Source organism: Pongo pygmaeus, chromosome 20 (genome assembly GCF_028885625.2).
Source record: "Pongo pygmaeus isolate AG05252 chromosome 20, NHGRI_mPonPyg2-v2.0_pri, whole genome shotgun sequence".
Taxonomy (NCBI): Eukaryota; Metazoa; Chordata; class Mammalia; order Primates; family Hominidae; genus Pongo; species Pongo pygmaeus.
The window spans coordinates 24,572,609-24,581,983 of NC_072393.2; positions in this window are offsets into that span (position 1 = coordinate 24,572,609).

Here is a 9,375-nt window from a genome sequence, read left to right on the forward strand (position 1 = left end):
ATGAACCCTTCTGAGAGTATATTTTATAACCCAGTCTGCCCCTGATATCCATAGAAAACTATTAAAAGCAGCTGTGAGTCCCCAAACTTCTAAGGAACAGCTTTGGATATGGAATTTTTAGTTTTTAATAACAGGGACAAAGCAGAGGAAGCAGAAAGTGCAAGAAGGACCTCCCACAAGTACAGCTCTTGGCTGCAGCCTTAAGCTCACCTCAAACATGGGATTGCCTCCTGGCTCTTGGCCTGAACAAGGGAAGCTGAAAGGTGGAAAGCCCAAAGCTGGGCATCAGAGTCACCATACCTTGGGCATAAATCAGTGTGCACATTGTAAGAAAACTGGCCATTGGAAAAGGGATTGCCCAGTATTCTGAAGGGAGCCATCAGCACCCAAACCCATAATGGCTGAAATAGCCAGGCAAGCCCAAGGGCGATGGGACTGAGACCTTCTGCCACAGCTCCTGTTGGACAACTAACTATATCTATGGAGGAGCCTTGGGTAACCCTTGATGTGGCAGGTAAGAATATTACATTCCTTCTGGAATGCTAACTCTGTTTTGACCCACCATGTTTTACCTATCCTTTAAGCTGCTCTTCAGAGACTTTGAGTGCCCCTCCCCTCATTGGGAAGGGATTTGTTAATTCAGAATAAATATCAGTGATATGGTTTGGCTGTGTCCCCATCCAAATCACAACTTGAATTGTATCTCCCAGAATTCCCACACGTTGTGAGAGGGACCCAGTGAGAGGTAATTAAATAATGGGGACCAGTCTTTCCTGTGCTATTCTTGTGACAGTGATTAAACCTCACCATATCTGATGGGCTTATCAGGGGTTTCTGCTTTTGCTTCTTCCTCATTTTTCTCTTGCTGCCACCATGTAAGAAGTGCCTTTCACTTCCCACCATGATTCTGAGGTTTCCCCAGCCATGTGGAACTGTAAGCCCACTTAAAACTCTTTCTATTGCCAGTTTCAGGTATGCCTTTATCAGCAGCATGAAAATGAACTAATACAGTAAATTAGTACCAGTAGAGTGGGGCACTGCTAAAAGGATACCCAAAAATGTGGAAGAAGCTTTGGAACTGGGTAACAGGCAGAGGTTGAAACAGTTTGGATGGCTCAGAAGAAGAGAGGAAAGTGTGATAAAGTTTGTAACTTTCTAGAGACTTGTTGAATGGCTTTGCCCAAAATGCTGATAGTGATATGGACAGTAAGGTCCAGGCTGAGGTGGCCTCAGATGGGGATGAGGAACTTGTTGGGAACTGGAGTAAAGGTGACTCTTATTATGTTTTAGCAAAGAGACTGGCGGCATTTTGCCCCTGCCCTAGAGATTTGTGAAACTTTGAACTTCAGAAAGATGATTTAGAGTATCTGGCAGAAGAAATTTCTAAGCAGAAAAGCATTCAAGGGGTGACTTGGGTACTGTTAAAGGCATTCAGTTTTATAAGGGAAGCAGAGCATAAAAGTTTGGAAAATTTACAGCCTGACTATGCAATAGAAAAGAAAAACCCATTTTCTGGGGAGAAATACAAGCTGGCTGCAGAAATATGCATAAGTAGCAAGGAGCCTAATGTAAATCCCCAAGACCATGGGGAAAATGTCTCTAGGCCATGTCACAGACCTTCATGACAGCCCTTCCCATCAGATGCCTGGAGGCCCAGGAGCAAAAAATGGTTTTATGGGCTGGCCCCAGGGTTCCTGTGCTGTTTCCAGCCTAGGAACTTGGTGCCCTGTGTTCCAGCTGCTCCAGCCATGGCTGACAGGGGCCAATGTACAGCTCGAGCTGTGCCTTTAGAGGGTGGAATCCCCAAGCCTCAGCAGCTTCCATGTGGTGTTGAGCCTGCAGGTGCACAGAAGTCAAGAACAGAGGTTTAGGAACCTCTACTTAGATTTCAGAAGATGTATGGAAACCCCTGAAGGCCCACACTAAAGACTGCTGCAGGGGCAGGCCCTCATGGAGAACCTCTGCTAGGGCAGTGTGGAAGGAAAATGTGGGGTCAGAGTCTCCACACAGAGTCCCTACTGAAGCACCATCTAATGGATCTGTGAGAAGAGGGCCACCATCTTCCAGACCCCAGAATGGTAGATCCACCGACAGCTTGCACTGTGCACCTGGAAAAGCCACAGACACTCAACGCCAGCCCATAAAAGCGGCAAAGAGAAGGCTGTACTCTGCAAAGCCACAAGGGTGTAGCTGCCCAAGACAATGGGAACCCATCTTTTGCATCAGCATGATCTGGATGTGGGACATGAAGTCAAAGGAGATCATTTTGGAGCTTTAAGATTTGACCGCCCCACTGGATTTTGGACTTGCATGGGGCCTTCAGTCCCTTTATTTTGACCAATTTCTCCCATTTGGAATGGCTATATTTACCCAATGCCTTTACTCCCATTGTATCTAGGAAGTAACGAGCTTGCTTTGATTTTACTGGCTCATAGGTGGAAGGGACTTCTCTGGTCTCACATGAGACTTTAAACTGTTGACTTTTGAGTTTATACTGAAATGAATTAAAACTTTGGGGGACTATTTGGAAGGCATGATGGGTTTTGAAATGTGAATGTATGAGATTTGGGAGAGACTGGGGCAGAATGATATAGTTTGGCTCCATGTCCACATGCATATCTCATCTTGTAGCTCACATAATTCTTCCCTCTTGTGGGAGGGACCCAGTGGGAGAGGATTGAATCATTGAATCATAGATGATTGAACAGCGTCTTTTCTGTGCTGTTCTCATGACAGTGAATGGGTTTCATGAGATCTGATGGTTTTAAAAATGAAAGTTTCTCTTCACAAGCTCTCTGTCTGCTGCCATCCATGTAAGAAGTGATTTGCTCCTCCTTGCCTTCCATCATGATTGTGAGGCTTCCCAAGCCATGTGGAACTGTAAGTCCAATAAACCTCCTTCTTTTGTAAATTGCCCAGTCTTGGGTATGTCTTTATCAGCAGCAGCATGAAAATGGACTAACACATTCATTTATATTTTATTTAGTTAGAACATCCCATTTTCATTTATTAATTGGAGAATCCTACATAAGCCTACATTTCTTTAGTTATTGTTCCTTTAACTTTTTATAAATGACATAAGTAAATTTATTGATTGATTGAGCCAATTTGTTCAGGTAAGTACTAGGGAGACTTCATAAGTCATGAGGATGTTTCTATACATAAATGCAGCAAACAAACATGACAGTGCTTGCTGTGTCACAGATGCTTTATAATACACCATAAATATTCCTGCTGGAGTTAGTTTGTAACTTCAAGTCAGGGATGGAAAATAGCAATGGTGAAGAAATAACATTTATTCTTCATGTGGAGAGGACATGTTTTCCAGGCTGCAAAGCTGACTCTTGCTGAATTTAAAGATGAATTCTGCCTTTTTCCTTTCCTAATTATTCTCAGTGTTGTTTGTCTTATTATGTGGATTCCAAGAAGGTATGCATCACAGCCCTTCTTTATTTATTGTGTATTGGTGACAGTTTTCTCACTGTTGTCTTTATGCCATGACATTTTACATGGTACTTTGTAGGTTCTATTTTAAAAGTTGGTACTTTTTGTTGCACAGAAAATTGGTTTTAACTAGAAAATTTACTTAGCAATGTAACTTTCAGATTAATTAAAATAAGAGGCATATACTGTCCACAGGTGAGAAAATTACATCAGTTAGCATTGTTTTTCTTTGTTTGTCAAAGAAAACTCTTATTCAATTCTTTTTTTTTTTTTGAGACAGAGTCTCACTCTGTCGCCCAGGCTGGAGTGCAGTGGTGCAATCTCAGCTCACTGCAACCTCCGCCTCCCAGGTTGAAGCGATTCTCCCACCTCAGCCTCCTGAGTAGCTGGGACTACAGGCGCGTGCCACCATGCCCAGCTAATTTTTGTACTTTTAGTAGAGACGGGGTTTCACCATGTTGGCCAGGCTGGTCTTGAACTCCTAACCTTGTTATTCACCCATGTCGGCCTCCTAAAGTGCTGGGATTACAAGCATGAGCCACCGCACCCAGCCTAGATTCATACACAAAGTCTGGCAAATATAAAATTTGTGAGATACTATATCTTTGAAATTAGACTTTTGAGAGAGTTAATGATACATAATTGTTTTAAATTTTTATTTTATTTTATTTTATTTTTGAGACGGAGTCTCACTCTGTTGCCCAGGCTGGAGTGCAGTGATGTGATGTTGGCTCACCACAACCTCCGCTTCCCAGCTTCAAGCAATTCTTCTGCCTCAGCCTTCCAAGTAGCTGGGACAACATGCGTGCACTACCATGCCCGGCTAATTTTTGTATTTTTAGTAGAGATGGGGTTTCACTATGTTGGCAAGGCTGGTCTCAAATTCCTGATCTCGTGATCCACCCACCTCAGCCTCCCAAAGTGCTGGGATTACAGGCATGAGCCACCCTGCCCGGTCAATGATACATAGTTTTAAATTTAATTTTGCTGTGATATACTTACAGCACAACTTTCTTTTTTTCTTTCTTTTTTTTTTGAAACAGAGTCTTGCACTGTTGCCCGGGCTGGAGTGCAAAGGTGTGATCTTGGCTGACTGCAACCTCTGCCTCCCGGGCTCAAGCGATTCTCCTGCCTCAGCTTCCCGAGTAGCTGGGATTACAGGTGCCTGGCACCACGCCTGGCTAATTTCTTGTATTTTTAGTAAAGACAGAGTTTCAGGATGTTGGCCAGGCTGGTCTTGAACTCCTGACCTCGTGATCCGCCCACGTTGGTCTCCCAAAGTGCTGAGATTACAGGCATGAGCCACCGCGCCCGACCCAACTTACATCTTTATATAGAGTCTTCTATTTTTACGTGTGAATGTTAAATGTTGCGAAATAATAAAATGAGCTCTGTGGATATGAAATTTGGAATAATATTTCTTTCACATATTGCTATAACAATATGAAGAAATTTCTCACTCTTATTTTATATAATTTTTTCTGTGAGTGAAGTTCAGTCTACAGTTTTTACTGTTAGTCACCTAACTGTAGGTATCTCCTTGGTCACTCGTAAGTGACTGATTAGTAATGCCAATCTATTTCATTTTAGTCATCAAGAAAACAATATTTTAAAATTTTCAATAGAAAAAAGTATTATTATATTATTGTTTCTGAAACTTTCAGAAACTGTAGACCAATCGATAATGATGTTGATGTAGACAACAAATTTTCTATATAAGCTCATTTTAGCTTTTAATGTAAAAATTCAGTAAATTTTATAAGTAAAATTAGCAGCTCTTTTAAATCACTAGGGAAATATTGTTGTTAGAATCCATTTACCAAAGTATTTGTGTTAGGCTTAGTAATGAGTACTTTAAACCAAAAATCAAGTTCTACATACTATCTAAGGGTTAAAAAAAAAAAGTGGTTTTTAAGTTTCTTTTTATTTCTACTATATTATAAAATTCAAAGCTGAAGTGTTAGGTCAGGAATGAAAGCAAGAATTGGATATGAGGGTGTTGGGCACAATAGTTAAGACTGAAACTTGGTATCAGGTGGTTCCTGATTGCATCTCATGTCTGCCACTTGTGGGTTGTATGACCTGAATACATTTTCATGATATCTCTGTGCTTGACTCTTCAGTTGTACAGTGAGGATAATAGTGCCTAAATTCTAGGGTTTTGTAAAATTAAGGCAACTAATGCAGATAATGATGCCATAGGTACACCAAGCACATAGCAGGTGTACAGAAAATTTATTAACTTTTATTTGTTAATTGTTACATCATAATAAATGTTAAGCCTGAAAAACAGGTGGCCACATCAGTGATTTGCAACCCATGTTTATTCTTTTTTTTTTATTTTTTATTTTTTTTTGAGACAGAGTCTCACTCTGTTGCCCAGGCTGGAGTGCAGTGGCACGATCTCAGCTCACTGCAACCTTTGCTTCCTGGGTTTAAGCGATTCTCCTGCCTCAGCCTCCCGAGTAGCTGGGACTACAGGCACCTGCAAACACAACTGGCTAATTTTCGTAGTTTTAGTAGAAAAGGGGTTTCACCATCTTGGCCAGGCTGGTCTTCAACTCCGGACCTTGTGATCCATCTACCTCAGCCTCCCAAAGTGCTGGGATCACAGGCATGAGCCACCACGCCCAGCCACCCATGTTTATACTAATCAGCCAGTCTTGGGCTATAATGGTAGTTAGATTTATTTTATTTTATTTTTGAGACAGAGTCTTGCTCTGTCATCAGGCTGGCATGCAATGGCACTATCTCGGCTTACCGCAACCTCCGCCTCCTGGGTTCAAGTGATTCTCCTGCCTCAGCCTCCTGAGTAGCTGGGATTACAGGCGCATGCCACCACGCACGGCTAATTTTGTAGTTTTAGTAGAGATGGGGTTTCTCCATGCTGGTCAGGCTGGTCTCAAACTCCCGACCTCAGTTGATCTGCCCTCCTTGGCCTCCCAAAGTGCCGGGATAACAGGCATGAGCCACTGCACCCGGCCAGTAGTTGAGTGTTTTTAATACTATCCTTGGAAAATTCCCATATATTTACATATATCACGGATATAAATATTATAAAAAGATTTCTCATTGAGTATTGCTCATTAGCACTCCAGTAACACAAGATAAATAAGCAGTTAAGGCTGGGCATGGTGGCTTACGCCTGTAATCCCAGCACTTTGGGAGGCAGAAGAGCGCAGATCATGAGGTCAAGAGATCAAGACCATCCTGGCCAACACGGTGAAACCCGTCTCTACTAAAAATACAAAAAATTAGCCAGGCGTGGTGGCACGCACCTATAGTCCCAGCTACTTGGGAGGCTGAGGCAGGGAAATCGCTTGAATCCGAGAGGTGGAGGTTGCAGTGAGCCGAGATTGCACCACTGCACTCCAGCCTGGTGACAGAGGGAGACTCTGTCTCAAAAAATAAAATAAATTAAATAAATAAATAAACACAAGCACTTAAATATTGAGCATTTGCTAGTTTTAAAATGAAAGTAGGCAACTTGTTTCTATACTTATTTAATGAATTTCTGATTGCCAAGTATTTATGTTTATTTGAAAAATTGAAATGTAGTGTAAAAATATATTTAAATACCTTTATTTCCTAACAAATAAAAGAAATCATTTATTTAGAGAGAATTTTACTCTAAACAATTGCGTTAGAGTCTGTCTTTTAAAGTATTATATTATTTTGAACATTAAAAATAAAGATAATGGGCTGGGCGCAGTGGTTCACGCCTGTAATCCCAGCACTTTGGGAGGCCGAGGTGGGCGAATCACCTGAGGTTGGGAGTTCAAGACTAGCCTGGCCAATGTGGTGAAACCCCATCTCTACTAAAAATACAAAACATTAGCCGGGCGTGGTGGCACATGCCTGTAATCCCAGCTACTCAGGAGTCTGAGGCAGAAGAATCGCTTGAACCTGGGAGGCAGAGGTTGCGGTGAGCTGAGATCGTGCCATTGCACTCCAGCCTGGGCAATGAGCAAGACTCTGTCTCAAAAAAATAAATAAAATAAATAAAAATAAAGATAATTTATTCCTGACTACTGGGTTCAGACTATTCATAATATTAGAAGTTTTCTCATCTACATCACTCATTCAGTAAGCCAATTCAAAGAACAAAAATGCTTATGTTTTCTGAAATTTTAAGATTGAAAAACACTGTTTTCTCTGGCCTAATTTCTTTTTTTTTTCTTTTTCTTTTTTTTTTTTTTGAGACACAGTTTTGCTCTTGTTGCCCAGGCTGGGGTGCAATGGCTCAATCTCACTGCAACCTCTGCCTCCTGGCTTCAAGCTATTCTCCTGCCTCAGCCTCCCAAGTAGCTGGGATTACAGGCATGCACCACCACACCCGGCTAATTTTGTATTTTTAGTAGAGACAGGGTTTCTCAATGTTGGTCAGGCTGGTCTCGAACTCCCAACCTCAGGTGATCCTCGCACCTCAGCCTCCCAAAGTGCTGGGATTACAGGCTTGAGCCACCGCGCCCAACATCTCTGGCCTAATTTCTTAAAATTTACTTCTCCGAGGAGGGCGGATCACGAGGTCAGGAGATCGAGACTATGGTGAAACCCTGTCTCTACTAAAAATACAAAAAATTAGCCGGGCGTGGTGGCGGGCGCCTGTAGTCCCAGCTACTCGGAGAGGCTGAGTCAGGAGAATGGCATGAACCCGGGAGGCGGAGCTTGCAGTGAGCCGAGATTGCGCCACTGCACTCCAGCCTGGGCAACAGAGACTCTGTCTCAAAAAAAAAAAAAAAAAAAAAAAAATTTACTTCTCAATTTTTAAAAAATGTATTAATAGTATTTTTGATTGGCAAATTATAGTTATATACATTGATAGTGTAAAATGTGATGTTTTATTATATGTATACAATATAAAATGATTAAGTCAAGTTAAATAAAATATCTAACAACTTGCTTACCTATCATTTTTTGTGGTGAGACATTTGAAATATAGTTATTTTGAAATTTACAACACGATTGTTTACTATAGTCACTCTGCTGTTCGATGGATGTCAAAACCTATTTACCCTGTCTATGTGAAACCATGTACCCTTTGATAAACAATCTGTATTTCTTTCTTTCTTTTTTTTTTTTTTTTGAGATGGAGTTTTGCTCTTGTTGCACAGGCTGGAGTGCAATGGCACAATTTCGACTCACTGCAACCTCTGCCTCCCGGGTTCAAGCAATTCTCCTGCCTCAGCCTCCCAAGTAGCTGGGATTACAGGCACGCACCACCACACCCGGCTAATTTTGTATTTTTAGTAGAGATGGGGTTTCTCCATGTTGGTCAGGCTGGTCTCGAACTCCCGACCTAAGGTGATCTGCCCACCTCAGCCTCCCAAAGTGCTGGGATTACAGGCATGAGCCACTGCGCCCGGCCACAATTCTCTATTTCCTTCCCACCACCCTCAACCTCTGATAAATATTATTCCAGTTTCTGCTTTTTTGAGTTAAACTTTCTTAGGTTTAACATATAAATAGGCCGGGCGTGGTGGCTCACGCCTATAATCCCAGCACTTTGGGAGGCCGAAGTGGGTGGATCACCTGAGGTCAGGAGTTTGAGACCAGCCTGGCCAACATGGTGAAACCCTGTCTCTACTAAAAATATTAAAAAAAAAAAAAAAGAACAATTAGCTGGGCATGGTAGTGGGCGCCTGTAATCCCAGCTACTCAGGAGGCTGAGGCAGGAGAATTGCTTGAACCCAGGAGATGGAGGTTGCAGGGAGCCAACATGGTCCCACTGCATGCACTCCAGCCTGGGTGACAGAGTGAGACTCCATCTCAGAAAAAAAAAAAAAAAAGTCCATTCAGGTGGGAACAAAAAATTCTAAGATTATCCTCAAGATTATCAGTTTGTTGTACACCTGTAATCTTTCATTTTCTTGCAAAAAAGTGTGTGACTGTGGTGGGAAATGACCCATGAAATTAGGTTACTATTGGGTA